The sequence below is a fragment of the Astatotilapia calliptera genome, chromosome 9, assembly GCF_964374335.1.
Source record: "Astatotilapia calliptera chromosome 9, fAstCal68.1, whole genome shotgun sequence".
Classification (NCBI taxonomy): domain Eukaryota; kingdom Metazoa; phylum Chordata; class Actinopteri; order Cichliformes; family Cichlidae; genus Astatotilapia; species Astatotilapia calliptera.
In genome coordinates, this window is record NC_137430.1 from 4000532 (window position 1) to 4019142 (window position 18611).

General features: G+C 38.4%; 2 long non-coding RNA genes across 7 annotated transcripts; both read right to left on the minus strand.

Moving 5' to 3' along the window:
• Nucleotides 1–6579: 6579 nt before the first annotated feature.
• Nucleotides 6580–9268, minus strand: LOC145430880 (uncharacterized). 5 transcript variants are annotated; one of them, XR_013911199.1, is made up of 4 exons: nucleotides 8796–9268; nucleotides 8336–8413; nucleotides 7507–8221; nucleotides 6580–7274 (listed from the first exon to the last, which is right to left on the minus strand). It is a non-coding gene; the product is annotated as an uncharacterized LOC145430880 (long non-coding RNA). The 5 variants fall into 5 exon arrangements; XR_013911200.1 differs by lacking the exon at nucleotides 8336–8413; XR_013911197.1 differs by having other exon boundaries at nucleotides 7507–8413.
• A 3605-nt stretch (nucleotides 9269–12873) lies between these two features.
• On the minus strand, nucleotides 12874–14957 carry LOC145430881 (uncharacterized). Of its 2 annotated transcripts, XR_013911202.1 has the most exons (4): nucleotides 14424–14957; nucleotides 13610–13730; nucleotides 13364–13526; nucleotides 12874–13245 (listed from the first exon to the last, which is right to left on the minus strand). It is a non-coding gene; the product is annotated as an uncharacterized LOC145430881 (long non-coding RNA). The 2 variants fall into 2 exon arrangements; XR_013911201.1 differs by lacking the exon at nucleotides 14424–14957 and having other exon boundaries at nucleotides 13610–13993.
• Nucleotides 14958–18611: the final 3654 nt, after the last annotated feature.

Consider the following 18611-nt stretch of genomic DNA (forward strand, 5'->3'; position numbering starts at 1 on the left):
GATAGAGAATGAAGACAAAAGAACAGTAATCTGACAGTTACTAAAAATGCATCACTCAAGAGGATGAATAGACCATTTCACTATCGGCAAATAGCGTAAGGTACACATCGTGCATGAGAAACATTCATTAAAATCTGTCCTAGGTCAATGTTACCTCTTCAAAATCTTGCACTGAAGAAGAATGCATGGCTTCTGAGCCTTGCTGAGGCATTTCTTCATCAAGATCCTGCAACAAAGAAAAGATGGCACAAAGATTAGACCAAGTGCTCTTCTTGCAACTGTACTGGGCAGTCCTGTGCTTCTGTCTTTAATTTGCATGTGTGTGTGTGTGTGTGTGTGTGTGGGGGGGGGGGGGGGGGGGCTTTCCACTCAAGAAATGTTTTCTTCTGAAAAAAATACTGGCTACAATAATTAACAACTGATTCCTTTGCAATCATCCATCCTCTTCCACTTATCCTTATCAGGATTGTGGGGTAGCAGTTTTGGGGCCTATACCAGCTACCATAGGGCAGTACAACCTGGACAGATCGCCAGTCTAACATGGAAGGACAAGCATTTGCATTCACACCAAAGGGCAGTTTTGAATCACCAGTTAACCTAACCCCATAAGCTACATCTTTGGACTGTGGGAAGAAGCCAGAGTACACAGCCAGAGAGAGCCCATGCATTACAGCAGTAAAAAGTGCCTAAAACAAGTTAAGAAGTTGTATAGTACTATCTATCTTAATGTTCAAGCCTGAGTTTCAAAAAATTTCAACATAGAAACAAAGCACATGCAGTCAGCTCTGCATGCTGTAGGTCAAACTGTCAAGACATACGAGAAGACCCCTCCTAAAACCAGAGTGATGTCACCATGAAGCAAACTTTGACGGAGTCCCCCAATAACAGTGTGGTCCTCCTAAGTCACATTTGGGTGGTTAACACACACACACACACACACACTCAGATGTTATCCAGACTTGCACTTTGAAACAATGAAAAGGACCTACAAGCCACGGTCCATGTAAATCACATCACACCCAGGTGACTGCCAAACACACACACACACAGCATCCATAAAGAATGATGATAGATTAAATTATTAGTTCATTAAGTGGTACACTGGATTATATTTACCCTTTCAGGCTCTGGATGTTTCAGGTCCAGATCATTGTTTGGAAAGCTGTTTGGTTGCGGCTTTAGGCAGCTCACAGTCTTCTGAATCTGGCTGGTCTCAGTCTTCGTGTGTAACAGATAGAGAATGAAGACAAAAGAACAGTAATCTGACAGTTACTAAAAATGCATCACTCAAGAGGATGAATAGACCATTTCACTATCGGCAAATAGCGTAAGGTACACATCGTGCATGAGAAACATTCATTAAAATCTGTCCTAAGTCAATGTTACCTCTTCAAAATCTTGCACTGAAGAAGAATGCATGGCTTCTGAGCCTTGCTGAGGCATTTCTTCATCAAGATCCTGCAACAAAGAAAAGATGGCACAAAGATTAGACCAAGTGCTCTTCTTGCAACTGTACTGGGCAGGCCTGTGCTTCTGTCTTTAATTTGCATGTGTGTGTGTGTGTGTGTGTGTGTGTGTGTGTGTGGGGGGGGGGGGGGGGGGGGGGGGGGGCTTTCCACTCAAGAAATGTTTTCTTCTGAAAAAAATACTGGCTACAATAGTTAACAACTGATTCCTTTGCAATCATCCATCCTCTTCCACTTATCCTTATCAGGATTGTGGGGTAGCAGTTTTGGGGCCTATACCAGCTACCATAGGGCAGTACAACCTGGACAGATCACCAGTCTAACATGGAAGGACAAGCATTTGCATTCACACCAAAGGGCAGTTTTGAATCACCAGTTAACCTAACCCCATAAGCTACATCTTTGGACTGTGGGAAGAAGCCAGAGTACACAGCGAGAGAGCCCATGCACTACCAGCAGTAAAAAGTGCCTAAAACAAGTTAAGTTGTATAGTACTATCTATCTTAATGTTCAAGCCTGAGTTTCAAACCACATAGAAACAAAGCACATGCAGTCAGCTCTGCATGCTGTAGGTCAAACTGTCAAGACATACGAGAAGACCCCTCCTAAAACCAGAGTGATGTCACCATGAAGCAAACTTTGACGGAGTCCCCCAATAACAGTGTGGTCCTCCTAAGTCACATTTGGGTGGTTAACACACACACACACACTCAGATGTTATCCAGACTTGCACTTTGAAACAATGAAAAGGACCTACAAGCCACGGTCCATGTAAATCACATCACACCCAGGTGACTGCCAAACACACACACACACAGCATCCATAAAGAATGATGATAGATTAAATTATTAGTTCATTAAGTGGTACACTGGATTATATTTACCCTTTCAGGCTCTGGATGTTTCAGGTCCAGATCATTGTTTGGAAAGCTGTTTGGTTGTGGCTTTAGGCAGCTCACAGTCTTCTGAATCTGGCTGGTCTCAGTCTTCGTGTGTAACAGATAGAGAATGAAGACAAAAGAACAGTAATCTGACAGTTACTAAAAATGCATCACTCAAGAGGATGAATAGACCATTTCACTATCGGCAAATAGCGTAAGGTACACATCGTGCATGAGAAACATTCATTAAAATCTGTCCTAGGTCAATGTTACCTCTTCAAAATCTTGCACTGAAGAAGAATGCATGGCTTCTGAGCCTTGCTGAGGCATTTCTTCATCAAGATCCTGCAACAAAGAAAAGATGGCACAAAGATTAGACCAAGTGCTCTTCTTGCAACTGTACTGGGCAGTCCTGTGCTTCTGTCTTTAATTTGCATGTGTGTGTGTGTGTGGGGGGGGGGGGGGGGGGGGGGCTTTCCACTCAAGAAATGTTTTCTTCTGAAAAAAATACTGGCTACAATAATTAACAACTGATTCCTTTGCAATCATCCATCCTCTTCCACTTATCCTTATCAGGATTGTGGGGTAGCAGTTTTGGGGCCTATACCAGCTACCATAGGGCAGTACAACCTGGACAGATCGCCAGTCTAACATGGAAGGACAAGCATTTGCATTCACACCAAAGGGCAGTTTTGAATCACCAGTTAACCTAACCCCATAAGCTACATCTTTGGACTGTGGGAAGAAGCCAGAGTACACAGCCAGAGAGAGCCCATGCATTACAGCAGTAAAAAGTGCCTAAAACAAGTTAAGAAGTTGTATAGTACTATCTATCTTAATGTTCAAGCCTGAGTTTCAAAAAATTTCAACATAGAAACAAAGCACATGCAGTCAGCTCTGCATGCTGTAGGTCAAACTGTCAAGACATACGAGAAGACCCCTCCTAAAACCAGAGTGATGTCACCATGAAGCAAACTTTGACGGAGTCCCCCAATAACAGTGTGGTCCTCCTAAGTCACATTTGGGTGGTTAACACACACACACACACACTCAGATGTTATCCAGACTTGCACTTTGAAACAATGAAAAGGACCTACAAGCCACGGTCCATGTAAATCACATCACACCCAGGTGACTGCCAAACACACACACACACGGCATCCATAAAGAATGATGATAGATTAAATTATTAGTTCATTAAGTGGTACACTGGATTATATTTACCCTTTCAGGCTCTGGATGTTTCAGGTCCAGATCATTGTTTGGAAAGCTGTTTGGTTGTGGCTTTAGGCAGCTCACAGTCTTCTGAATCTGGCTGGTCTCAGTCTTCGTGTGTAACAGATAGAGAATGAAGACAAAAGAACAGTAATCTGACAGTTACTAAAAATGCATCACTCAAGAGGATGAATAGACCATTTCACTATCGGCAAATAGCGTAAGGTACACATCGTGCATGAGAAACATTCATTAAAATCTGTCCTAGGTCAATGTTACCTCTTCAAAATCTTGCACTGAAGAAGAATGCATGGCTTCTGAGCCTTGCTGAGGCATTTCTTCATCAAGATCCTGCAACAAAGAAAAGATGGCACAAAGATTAGACCAAGTGCTCTTCTTGCAACTGTACTGGGCAGTCCTGTGCTTCTGTCTTTAATTTGCATGTGTGTGTGTGTGTGTGTGTGTGTGGGGGGGGGGGGGGGGGGGGCTTTCCACTCAAGAAATGTTTTCTTCTGAAAAAAATACTGGCTACAATAGTTAACAACTGATTCCTTTGCAATCATCCATCCTCTTCCACTTATCCTTATCAGGATTGTGGGGTAGCAGTTTTGGGGCCTATACCAGCTACCATAGGGCAGTACAACCTGGACAGATCGCCAGTCTAACATGGAAGGACAAGCATTTGCATTCACACCAAAGGGCAGTTTTGAATCACCAGTTAACCTAACCCCATAAGCTACATCTTTGGACTGTGGGAAGAAGCCAGAGTACACAGCCAGAGAGAGCCCATGCATTACAGCAGTAAAAAGTGCCTAAAACAAGTTAAGAAGTTGTATAGTACTATCTATCTTAATGTTCAAGCCTGAGTTTCAAAAAATTTCAACATAGAAACAAAGCACATGCAGTCAGCTCTGCATGCTGTAGGTCAAACTGTCAAGACATACGAGAAGACCCCTCCTAAAACCAGAGTGATGTCACCATGAAGCAAACTTTGACGAAGTCCCCCAATAACAGTGTGGTCCTCCTAAGTCACATTTGGGTGGTTAACACACACACACACACACACACACTCAGATGTTATCCAGACTTGCACTTTGAAACAATGAAAAGGACCTACAAGCCACGGTCCATGTAAATCACATCACACCCAGGTGACTGCCAAACACACACACACACGGCATCCATAAAGAATGATGATAGATTAAATTATTAGTTCATTAAGTGGTACACTGGATTATATTTACCCTTTCAGGCTCTGGATGTTTCAGGTCCAGATCATTGTTTGGAAAGCTGTTTGGTTGCGGCTTTAGGCAGCTCACAGTCTTCTGAATCTGGCTGGTCTCAGTCTTCGTGTGTAACAGATAGAGAATGAATATACAGTGCATTTTTGAAGAGGCTTTTGAAACATTAAATAAACTGTATGAGAAAGATAAGTTTCAAGCTATTGTCTTTAAAATATTCACTGTCATGTATAGAGAATTTAAGGCCCTATGATTAAGAGACAAATAGTCAGTGTGATTTCTTTATTTTTTAAGCCATTGCTAAAGGAGTAAAACAATCACCTGTAGCAGCAACGAACTGTCACTAGGGCCCATTTATCTTCAAGGGACAAAATTTAAAATGAATCTAACTAAAGAGGCTACACAGCAAAATCTCCAGTGTTAAATTAACACTAGAGAGTGTCTATATGGGTCCACACAACACTGTTGAGTGTTGAATTAACACTTTTGACAGTGTTATATGTTTAAAAGTAACCTAGTCAGTTTTGAAGATTAACAAAGACTAACACTGAGCAGTGCTGATTTTCTAACACTGGAATATTTCTAACATTTTGAGTTATTTTCCAGTGTTAGAAAATCAGCACTGCTCAGTGTTAGCCATTGTTAATCTTCAAAACTGACTAGGTTACTTTTAAACATATAACACTGTCAAAAGTGTTAATTTAACACTCAACAGTGTTGTATTTAACACTCAGAGGTGTGGACCCTTATAGACACTCTCCAGTGTTAATTTAACACTGGAGATTTTGCTGTGTAGAATCACATTAAACATCAATCACTGTTAAAATTTAGAAACCGAAAGCCATTTTTTATTTCTGCATACCTGCTGATATTTTTTTAGTGCTTTTAGAGGGCTTTGATGTGGCAGCCATCACAATTGCCTGTTTTCCATTAGTACCTACCCCTGTTTTTCCAGTAGGTTATAGTACCATGTAGTTTTTCAGTAACTACTGCACCAAGGTTCCAAGTGATCCAAAGTGATCAGAAAATTTGACATAGACTGAATGCCACCAGGTGGCTGGTCAATGGTGTCACTCGATAAGTTATGAGTGCGCCTCCTTCGTGAAAATCCAAGCCATCATTTTTGAAACTCTGAAATGTTTGAAATAGCGACCAAAATTAACAGCGTGATCCCTGAATTGAACACTAAAGTATAGACTGAGCAGCAGGCATTTTGTCACCTTGACGTCCATGCTTGCTGCACTGCAAAAACAGCTATACTTGAAACAAGCCAAATATTCTTAAATCTGACAAATTTTTCTTGTTTTGAGCAAAAAAATCTGCCAATGGGGTAAGCAAAAGTTGCTTGACTAGAATTCTTAAAACTAGCAAATTAATCTAACTGCCATATGCCTTTTAACTAGACAAAATTGTCTAAAATGTATGCTTATTTGAAGAAAATGTGACTTATTATAAGTAAAAGACACTTTGATATTTAGAAAATCTGCACCTAAAATGAGTATTATGCTTTCTTGAACAAGCTGTTTTCAAGAATTATTTGCTTACTTTAAGATTCTACACCTTAATTTAGATTTTTCACATTAAAAAAAACACCTTACTATAGGACAAATTTTCTTAAAACTGAATTGTTTCTTTCTTGATTGAGCTAACTATAAGAATTATGTTTCGACTCTGAGAACAATAATCAGCAAAAATTCCTGAGAATAAGACACCATCTCTTCAAAAAGCTACTAAAAATAAGGGAATTCATCTTAAATTAAGACAGCAAAAGCACTCTTAGATTTTGCGCTTTTATTGACACAGCAATGGGTCAGTAACTCACTGAGGTCTGTTCCAGGAGAATCATGCCTAAAATTATACATTTCAGCAGGGTACTGTGTAACATGGCCAATATAAGAAGTGCATATTCCAGATACTCTTAAAATGAATAATAACAGTATAACACACTCTTGGCTGGTATCAAAAATAAATTTTGCTGAAGCTTAAAACAATCACTATTTCAAATCCTATATTACATAACATTTTAGAAGAACAAGTTTAACGACCACACAAACAAACATGTGTTTTACATTTGAACAACTTTTCTATAGAAAAAAAAACAACCTCACTGACTAACACTGAGTCTGATAAACAAGGCAGATGGAGTCTGTCATCTGGGAGACTCACTCAATGAATGACTTCCACTCACCAAGCGCCTTCTTGTAAGAGGGGGTTGAATCTCGGTCATGGATGGAGTCTTTGAGTATTTCAGTTTGCAAGACAGACAGCAGCGTGGAAATGCACTATGGATATGTGAGGTGGAGGGCATAGTAATATGCCATCAGATAGAGCAGTCCCTCATTAAGATCCTTCCGGTCAAAAGTGCTCACCGGTGTGGTTCCAACAGCTATCATGCAGTTGCCTTCAGAGACAAGCAGAACTGGACAAGCCAGGGGTCGCTGACGCAGGTAGCCTTCAGGGTCTTCTGAAGTCTACATGACAGAAAAAAAGAGTATTAGAACAAGACTGTAAGAAACACAATTTTTGAGTTGCATTACAGTTTAAAATAGATCAACTTTTTTTGTAGGTTTTATTAACATCAACATGTTATGGGGATCTGAACTTTAAGAATATTTGACTGACTCCACAGTAAAATATATAAAATGAAAACATGAGTAACTGCAAAATTCAACAATATATACACATAGAATATTGCAGCCTTACCTTTAGGACATGGAAAAAAGCCTCACTACAGATGCCCAGCTTCTTAGGTGGTACTGTGCTGGAAGGGAAAAGCATGGGAAGGGCTCTGAACACAGCTGCTGCATGTTCCACTGGTTTGAAAAAAGAAAAATAAGACAGGGCAACACCATTAAACATTGCAAATAATGTAATCTGCAAAGCATAAATGTAGACAAATCAAGATACTGTAGCATTACCTCCATCCAAAAACTTTGGATGGAGGTAAGTGCTGGGTTCCTCTCTGAAGAAGTCACCATCTCCAGTAGTTGTTAGCGTTTTTTCAGCAGCAGTCTTGTTCTAAAATACAGTGTACATAGGGCTAATTTCACATAAAATTGCACAAGAACTTTAGGTCTCTAAATATGAAAGATAGTACAACAAAATATCAGTAAAGTGTTGAACAATAAAAAATATGTATATTTAATAAATGTGTAGGCCACTTGATTTAAATCAAAACTAAAGAAGATTCTACTGTCTATCTGTTAAGTGAGTATTGGTGGAATTATTTGAAACTGCATAAAACAAGCTGGTGTGTTCTCAGTTTTGTCACACAGCGATAGGACAGAACTTACTTCTTCACATTTGTGCACTGCAAGCCATAGAGCCCGACGCCTGAGGCAATGTTCAGGACCAGAAAACAGATCTTTGATGTCATCTCGTGAAAGTGATGAGAGCAGGTCTTCTCCAACATTTGCTTCTGCAATAGGAGTTTCCAATTATCACTACATTGCATTATCCTCATGTGCAAGCCAGCTGACAGCTTTGCTTGGGTAACAGACAGGATACATAGGAAACATAATTTAATATTTACCATTTAAAACCATGACTCTATTCCATTATTCTCCCTCCTCACTGCTCCACAGGTTCTAAATTACCTTCCTCCTATTGACTGGTAAAAGTAATATATTTGTGATACATCAATTAAATGCATGTATACATATAAATGTTTTGTTTTTTTTTGCTTCCTGGGCTAAAGTATATAATGAAATAACTTCACTAATAGAAATTTGAAACTCCCACAATTTCTGTAAAACTGGCATTAACTTATGGCACTTTGCACACTTGTTGAATAAATTCACAGACACTGAAACTAATAACTGGACATGAATTCTTTCATAACTTTCTGCACTAGCATATTTAAAAATGCTAATGCAACTAAGCTAACCGCACAGCTAAGCTAAGCTAACAACCGGGTATAGCCTGCCATGCTAGCAACTTAACATGCAACATACCAGAACACAAAACATAGAAAAAACAAAACAGTCACATACCTTTCAGGTTGGCAATTGTTATTTCGTCCAGTTTTTCCATAGCGTGCCTTAATTTCTTCACACTGTACCAACTGTATCGCATCTACACCCAGACCCCAAAATCCTGCAATCCAACCACTTAGGCACGGAGCTAGAGGCGGGAAGGTGGGCTGTACCAACTCAGGAGTATGGGGTTGTGTACGGAAATGGTTTAGTTCGCTCTTTTATACCTATAAAATGATATATATTTAAATATTTGACTATTTAGTTAGATTATGTTCTGTAAATACTGACGTGTGGGTGCTGTTACTTACTACAGCTGTTATAAGGCACTGAATTAGGATAGCCATTCCTACCCCATAATGGAATAATCCTGGTTATCTTGACTTTATGGGAAAAGTAGTTCACAGACCAGTAAAACAAAATGATTTGGCGCTGTGTTATCTACATCGTTTTTGTGGGTCTGACCCTCAAATCCCTACTGAGTCATATTAATTCTGTACATAGCCATAGTCCAGATTTCCGTGAAGATTGTGGCATAGATGGATGTGTCAAAGAATATCGTGTTTACAGCTAATTTTGGTATCACATTCTTCGAACACACTCCGACCACCTTGCCAATGGACGATGCAGCGGATCGATTAGGACACAAAAATCTGTAAGGTGAGACTGACTATATACTTTAATATCTTTGAAAATAATCATATAAAATATTCATGTTAGATGTCTACTTGTTTTTACAGCTTAACAGTAGATATGTTAATGCTTATTCCTTATAATCCACAACAATGCTATCTATTTATAAAGAATATTCTGATAGTGTTTAATTTCTTCTACTAGAGAAAACAACATTTTGTATTTTTTTAAACTTTTGTTTTAAATAAACCGATTGTCATGGTCCGCAGTCTCCTTGGTTGTTTGTGTTTATTAATATTCATTGTGTCAGTTAGTTTCCTAGTTATTTGTTAATTATTTCCAGTGTTTAGGTGTTCTCTGTACCAGAGGTGGGACCAAGTCATTGTTTTGCAAGTCTCAAGTAAGTCTCAAGTCTTTATCCTCAAGTCTCAAGTCAAGTCTCAAGTAATGTCAGGCAAGTCAGAGTCGAGTCTCAAGTCACTGGTGTAAAAGTCCGAGTCAAGTCACAAGTCTGAAACTTTGAATTTCAAGTCCTTTCGAGTCTTTAAAAAAAAAAACGAAAAAATAATGTTGCAGTTATGCTAAATGTAAATATTAGACCATGTAATTTTAAAATCTGTGTTTTTCTCAACACATGACAAAATAGTGAACTTAGAAAATATACACAAATTGTGAAATTGCACCTCTTTAAAATGCAGCTCAATTAAACCTAGCTCCAAGAATAATTTTCACCGACAGTTCTGAGATAAGCTGCATGTTATTCTTGGATGCGGTTGTAGGACCGGCTTTAAAATCGCATGACAAAAATATCATACATATTAAAAAAAACTGCATCACCAACGTAGCCTGGAAAACATTTGCTAGTTAGATGAAGTCAGCTATCTCATCTTAGCATATTTATATGCATATTTATAATCATACGGTTCTTGGAGTGAGTGCATACACTCATGAAGTTTAGTAACTTCAGGTCACTGCAACAAGCCCAGGTACAGTTTACCGACGGATGGGTGCAGGACCTTGAAATGCACCGTGTAGAACGAAAGACCATCGTACGTATCATAAGTTTACCAGTCTCACAAATCGTCGTCATAAATACACATTCGTTAACCGTTTATTAATAGGACCTTTGAGCTCAACGGTAATTAATTAGTAGTGGAAATAATTTCTGGTAGCATCACAGAAATGTAGCAGTGACAATAATACTGTATGCTGTAATCGTACTGGGCAATTAGTGATACAAAAAACCTGTTTTATCCTGTGAATAAAAGTATATGTTTTTGTCAATGTACCATAATAACAGAAGCGAAACGCAATATTGTGTCAGGACAATTCACTATTTATGCACAATAAAAAAAGGAGCATAGCGCGACCATTTCTGTTCAGCGCCAGACTTGCTTGTAACCTATATCACCAATTATGTTATGAAAATGACGTATTAAGTACTAAAAGACACTGACCTTCGTGTAAATGCTTGGAGCAGACTAACCTGTGAGCTGGAGTGTTCTGGGACGTTATATTTGATCTTTGAATGGCTGCAATCCAGACCATCCGTCGCGTCTTTGTTACTTCGGAAACATGGCTCAAACAATTTCTCTTCAACGACTAATCCGATAACAACCGATCTCTTTACTCGTCGGCTTCCCGTGGCTGTCATGCGACCGGCTATTGCAGTTAATAATACAACAGCTTCTTGACATTTTTGTGTTTCTTTTTATCGCTGTATAACTGATTTTAATTGAAAGCCTAGTACCGCTTGCCATGAGTTCCCAGAATCCTTTGCGGTTCTACCCGTGAATGACGTCACATTTTCAATCTCTATATAATATGCATGTTAAATTTTATATTTGGGGTAAAATATCAAGTCTTTTCAAGTAAACCGGTTCAAGTCCAATTCAAGTCCCAAGTCATTGGTGTAAAAGTCCAAGTCAAGTCACAAGTCTTAGAACATTTTTTCAAGTCAAGTCTAAAGTCATAAAATTAATGACTCGAGTCTGACTCGAGTCCAAGTCATGTGACTCGAGTCCACACCTCTGCTCTGTACCTCCCTTGTCTTCAGTGTATTGTCCCTGGTTCGATATTCGTGTTTATTCCTGTTTTACTTTGATAGTCCCTGCCCTGCATCGGTGTATTCTGTTTTGCTTCCTCCTGGTCTCTTCTCATCTGATTAGTGTCAGCTGTGTTTCGTGCCTGTCTGCCAATTCCTCGTTTCCTTTTGTGTGTGTATATTTAGTGTGTTCTTTGTCGGATCGTCTGTATTCTCTCCTGTGTTATCATCTGTGTTCCCTCCCTGATGTTTTCATGTCTTATGTTCCTTGTTCAAGGTTGTAAGGTTTTTGCAACATTTTCCATGTTTCCTGTGTTCTTTAGTTTAGCTTTCCCATTTTAGGTTTTTGAGGATTTTTCAAGGCTTTTAAACTACAGTTAAGCTGCCAAATAGCAATGAGCATTAAATGAATATCCATTTATTAAACTCAGCTTGAAAACATGCATATTTTAGAGTAAATTATAAAATGCAGTATATTTCTGACATTAAATTTTTTTAGAAATTATCAGTGTACCTTGTATTTAATTTCCTTATCCGCAACTAGTCAATTAATCAACCAATCTCAATTGCAGTTCTAGGAGGGAACCCTCATCAGCAGTGAACAGAAATCTGAGTAACATGTGGGCATACAGGACTGATTCAGTGGTGGAAAGCCAGCCAACAATGATATGATATGAGATTCCGTTCCATATTACAGTTTCACACACAAAGATATGACATGTGCGGTCATGAAATATTACCTGGGTGATGTAATTGGACTACACGTGAGCTCAACATATGTTTTATAAAAGGTACACTGCTTTACATGCATGAACTGTATTTTCAGGTTATTGTTTTGGACAGTTTTGTGACAATTTTTAAAATGAAGTTGTTGTTTTCCTATCAATTCTGACAGTTGAATGCGATTTTAGCATTGCCATAGTATAGATATACTGATGCTGATCTATTATTCTGTTTGACATGGCCTAAAGTGAATGAGTTGTGCTGTTTCTGTTTTTCAAATGGGCCTGTATTTCATGTTTACCATGTGCTTTTAGTTCCTGCCTTTGTTCATATACTGCATATTGTGTCAAACTTGACAGCAATTATATTAAACTTTAGTGTCAATAAATACATTTCTTAAACTGAGCAGCTGTTTAAATGCCCTTACTCTTGAAATGAGAAAAATAATCTTATTTTTATTCTGGAAATTCAACCAAACCATTGTCATGCCTTGTAACTGGTAAATAAAGCTCAAGATGAGCTGAAATATCCTTTTAAGGAAAAGTTAGACATATTTTCCTAGAATAAGCTTTATTTTCTTGTCCAAAACTTGCTTGTTAAGAATATATTTTCTTTTTAGGCAAAAAATAAGAAAAAATGTCCATAAACAAGGTTTTTTTACTTTCTTGAAAATCGTTTTTTGCAGTGTGTGGCATTTATATCACTGGATGCTCGGCTGCATTGCTATAGTTACCCCAGGCACAGTAGGTGATACTCAATTTCAGTGAAAAACTAGATGCCCTAAGTCACGTTAAGCCAATTTGAGTAGGTACAAATGTAAAAATGGCTTAGGGTATGCAATTTATCAGTTCCAAAAAGTACAATTGTAGAAATACCTTGCATCTCCAGAGCCAATCCGAGTCACCATAATTATAGTCTATTTCTTCGCCTGGACTTATGTCTCTGCTTGCAAATAAGCATAGATGGGGCTTTCCATTGATATTTAATATTTTCATCTTAGCACTTGGACTGATGTGGTTGTCGTTGACAAGTCTGCCTAATGACCCATCTTCTTGAGATGCATCCACACTGTGGGGTTAGGCAAAAAAGTATTAGCTTAACTAGTTAGTTAGGAAGCTTTTTTTTTCATAAATCAAAAGCAATGTGTCATTTAATCTTAATCAAACTACACTGATATAATACGCACCACCAGAGTTTTCCATCAAACTTGAATTCAAACATGAACACCTTCAGGCTGTCATGATAAACTCTGTGTCTCCGCTCACATTCTTCTTTTGTTATGAGTTTACCTCTGTATTCCAAAAGAAAGTCTCCTTTTTGGAATGGAACAGTCGTGAAAATGCCCCGACCTGAATTGCAGAGGCATACCAAGTGAGTGACAAAAGACAAAGTGACAAACTCCAAATCTAATCCAAACTAAAGACCAACTTACCTTTGAAGGCATTTATGTAGTGGATATCAAGTCCCAGTTTGTCCCTTCCAGCAGAAACATGACAGACTGCATCCTCCCGTGGAGGAATGCGTCTCCTTCGCATGTTCTCCTGTACGATTGGCTGTATTACCAAAGCATATAAAGTATTACGATTATCGTCATCATTGTCATCATCATCAGTAGTAGCAGAACTAGCAGTAGTGTAGTTTACAGCATAAACACAGCTGACTTATTCATAGTGCTAATTTATGCCTTCTTTTAAAATGTTAAAGGCCTAGTACTCAAAATGGCGACATGTGACATTTCTGTAATGGCGACTGCAGAGAGTGATACAAGTACTGAGAAAGCTTAGGCATCAAAACTGTAAGAAGTTTTTTCTTCAGGCAAATAAATAAATACACGACTAAATACACTTATACCCTTGCTTTTATTTTAGGGCTGTCAGCAGAATGACAGACATTGGACAAACTGCCCGAAATTAGCTAACAGCGACATCAGGGATTTTGACTCAGACTGCGCTGGTTTAATTGTTAATCGCGTTAGTCGCGATGTCGGCATTAACACGTTTAAGCCACAATAATGCTTTAACACCGAGTAAATCCTAACACGGGTTAGCCCGCTTTATCGCGTTGACGCGGTTAGTCGTCAGCCCTATTTTATTTACTCAATGACAAACGCTGGGGCCGTTTTACTTCTTCAAAGACTCACTAACAGTCCATAAAGCATAAATTAAACCAGTTTAATATAGGCCTGTGCACCTATAATTTCATATAGTATTAAAGTCATGGTGCATTTTACATTAAAAAAGGCTTACCTTTGTGTTTTTAATCCGTCTTCGTATTGCCGTCGACATACACTTGTTAAAGGGCACGCGCGCGAAAGTTGTGGCGCCGTTTCCTGTAGGTACCGCCTATATATATAACCTACCAATCACAATGACTTCCGGCCGTGTGTATTGAAAATGTGTATTAAATTGCAGTACCTACACACATCCACTCTAACTCGAAACGTCGCTGTGCAATACACTGGAATACACAAAAATCAGGTGAGGGGTATAGGTGGACTTTTAAGAAAATCAGAAAATCTTTTAATTATAGTTTAATAAATGAATTTACACTACAGTTTAAGCAAATACAGGTCAAAAGATAAATAATGACCTCATAAGAAGTAGAAAAAATTATTATTTAGACACTTAAAAATGCATTTACAAGTCATGTTTTAGGGGGACACATGAATACACAGCAAAAAGTCGAAATGTCCCCGGAGCCCAGGTACAGCGCAGGTCAAATGTCAATCCATACCACATAGACGCACTCACACACACACACACACACACACACACACACACACACACTATATCTTCCAGGAAAGGTGTACAAGCGACAGGAGCTGCAGTGTAACTCTCCAGTGTTCACACACACTATGAAAAAAGGAGAGCACTCTCAGAGCACCAATGAGAGAAGATCATTAAAAAGTAAACAAGTGAACAAATGGGCCAATTATACAAATGACTACTGAAATTAAACTACTGATGTTTTTTTAAAAAAATGAAATTTTATCCTTTCTGCTCTTTTTATTAACTGATCATTTTTGATAAAACACAGATTCATACTTTTTAAATTTCACTTTATACAGAAATTAGGACCAAAATGTGTCTGATATCTTTGTTACTGCTTGTGTCACCAATGGAGTCACCAACCGCAGTCTGAATTTGTTGTTGACAGACCCGAACCTATCACTAGATTTTGATGGACTGTTTTTATGTTTGCCTACTTGAACCTTTCCCTTTGTGTTACAGTAGACAGTGTACGTACACAGGAAACACACAGGCTGATCATGTACATTAACTTAAAATGATGAGGGTCAGCCAGTTACTCCTGTACAGGATGTCTGAGTGGCTCTTCTTCTAAAGGCTCCACGTTTCTAGGACTAAGGTGTGTCCCCTATCAGGTAATCCAGAAACTGGATTGAGCTGTGGATGAGGAGACACGCCCAGCTCCAAGTGTCGATCCCACTATCCTCGCTAACGAAACACTTCCCTGAGTAACCTTATCAGTGAAGATGGACAAACTCAAATTAGAAGTATTAAAAACAAAAACGTATTAAACGGTTGAAGACTCAAGTTACAACCTAGTGCTTTGGACCTCACTCTGTCTAGTAGTCTAGACAAAGAAAGGGTGCCACTCCCTAGTGGACAAACTTTTGATAATGTCAAACTAACCTGATTGGTTAAAAGTTGGTGAGAAGCCACGGCTTAAACTTAGCTCTCCCTGTTTGGCAGCTGGCCTGGTTCCTGGCTCATCGTACATCTTCACTCCAATCGGGGATCTTCTCCTTTGAAGAGAAAAAAACTCCTCCCTGCTTACACACACACCAGAATCTACGCCCTCTCCCTGTGCCCAGTAATTTTCCACTACAGGAAAACTACTTTGAACAGTCTATATTATCCTACAAAACATAAATGAGGTTAATTCCCACCATCAGCCACACCCGTCTATAGCAACTCTCTCTAAGATCTGTGCATTTGGTAAAATTGACTGCGTTATACTTCCGACGGCAGGAAAAGAATAGGCCCCAAGGAGCTGTTAATTTTAAAGCCTAAAAGCAACATGTAAGAAGCATGCAAGTGATGCAATATTCATTTTTATCTTTAGTCTTCCACAAAGAGTTAAAAAGGGAACGTGTCTAATAAACTTTTTTTAGATTTTTGAATGCAGGATAGTTTATTTAAGCAATTTAGCAGCGACAAACCAACAGCTTAATGAAATAACAGGAATCACTTCAGTCTAACTGATCTACTGTATGCTGATGCTGATTCCTGTTATTGGTCTTGGGTTGAGTGAGAGAAAGGAGAAGCTACAAGGAGAAGAAAAAGGGAAAATCAAAACGTTTTATTTAAAAATGCAAACCTTATTTTCCTTAAAATGAGGAAAAGAAAAAGGACACTGATACTGTTGCCTATTTAAAAATATATTGCAGTGGATTATAATGCATGTGGAACTTCATAGTATACCAGAATTCTCTCTAACCGGACCTCCTTAAATTTCAAGTGAGTGTTATTAATAACCACTTTCACATATTTGTCCAGATGGGCCAGATGCCTCAGCTTGTTATTTGTGACCTAAAAATGTGATTTTTGTGCCAAGAATCGTTTTTGTAGGTCTGCGTATACTGTCCTCAGCAGCACTTGTAACTGCATTCTCTAAACCATGAAAAGTTTCTCTTGATTCCAAAGACATGTTTGTAGAACTGTGGTCGTAAATTAGTCATTGATGTGAGAAAGATAAAGTGCAAAGATTAAAGCATTTTATTAAATTATGACTAAATGTAATTTATAGGTTCCAGTTCAGTTCAACACACCTTTATACACTGTGCACATGGCTGAAAGTTCTCATTCATACCATCTTTAGCTGCAAGCACTGAATGATCAGGTGAATGTTCAAATGGGTGCAATTAGTGAACAATGGTTTGCAATGATCACTGAACAACACTGAAAACACCATCAATGCACACCGCAGTAACCCAGACATCACAAAAACATAGTTAAGGAAAAATTATTTGAAAATGATTAGAAATGATGAAATTATCAGGTAAACCAACAACAACACAAATGCCACATTTGTTGTATATATGATGTAAATACAAACTAAAAGAACAGTTGACATGTAGTGACACAAACATTCAGTTTCTTCAGACTACTTCAGGCACTTCCCTAACCACGGCTCTCTGCTTCATTAATCTGCTCGTATGAACTGATCTGGCATCCCTGTGAACGCCTCCCCAGCTACAGGAGTGAAAATGAGTATGTTGTGTATTTTATGATGTAATAACGCTCTAAAACGAGAGAATCATCTGTTCTCTCGCATTAACTGATCATTTTGAACTGCGCACTGTCACTTAACACTGATCATTATCAGCTACTCTGTACTGTTGTACTATGTCACATAAATGTAACTCGATGTTTACTGTGCTGTTTTTGTTGTTAAATTTGTTTTGTGTTATTATTTTTTTTAACATTTCTAATTCCTTTACTTTATTGGGTGTTTGTTTGGGCGTGTTGTATACAGTTCTGCCTGCTTAAAGCTATTTATTATCTGACTGCATTGTTTAACTTAATTAACTGCTGTTACAAAAGCATTTCCTAGATTATTTTAGCTAATTTAAAGGCAAAGACAACAATTATTTTCAGCCTACAGTGATAATTCTGCACATTGACACTAAAACACCAACAAGTGTGCTGAAATGTCTCGGGATTTGTCCACATGTTGAGTTGAGCCTTATTTGAATGGAGCTTGGTCTGTAGCTGTAGAGGAAAACAGGACAAAGGACGTGCTGTGGCAAAGAGACACAGAGTAATAATAAACAACAAATATATAACTAATAACTATTTTGGGGTGGGGGAGGGGTTGTGTGTTTGTTTGTATTTTTTTGTTTTGTAAAACTGTATAGTCTGTGGTATTTTAGCAATCAAAATCAGTTGGATGGTAGTAACAACACATGCTTTATTAATATATCTCACGCTGGACTCGGGAGATCAGCACTGCACTGACTTGTTGCTCCATCTTGTGGTTCAGAGAAATAAGCCTACTGCGCAGTGCATAACATCACACATAAAGTCATAGTTGTTTTTTCCTCTATGTCGAGAGGTTTTTTTCATGAGGGTTTTTTTTTCTTGTTTAGAAAACTACCCCCAAACATCACATCACAGGTGATTGTACACTAGGATAACTTGTGCCTAATGCCATGTATGTGAAGTGACATCTGTAGCTTTGCCGATACCGATCCCGATACTTGTAACCTATAAAGGCAGCTTGTAGGGGAGAGCGCTGCGCCGTGACTTATGAGATGAATCATTATCAATTTGCAAATTCTGAACTCATTTTAATGACCACTGTGATTTTTCCAAAATAATTGGTTAAAGCATCAAACTATACCGTTTAGATTTTCATGTATATTTGAAAACTTGTTTTGGAGAGCTGGGATGTAAATTGCTTGTCTCTAA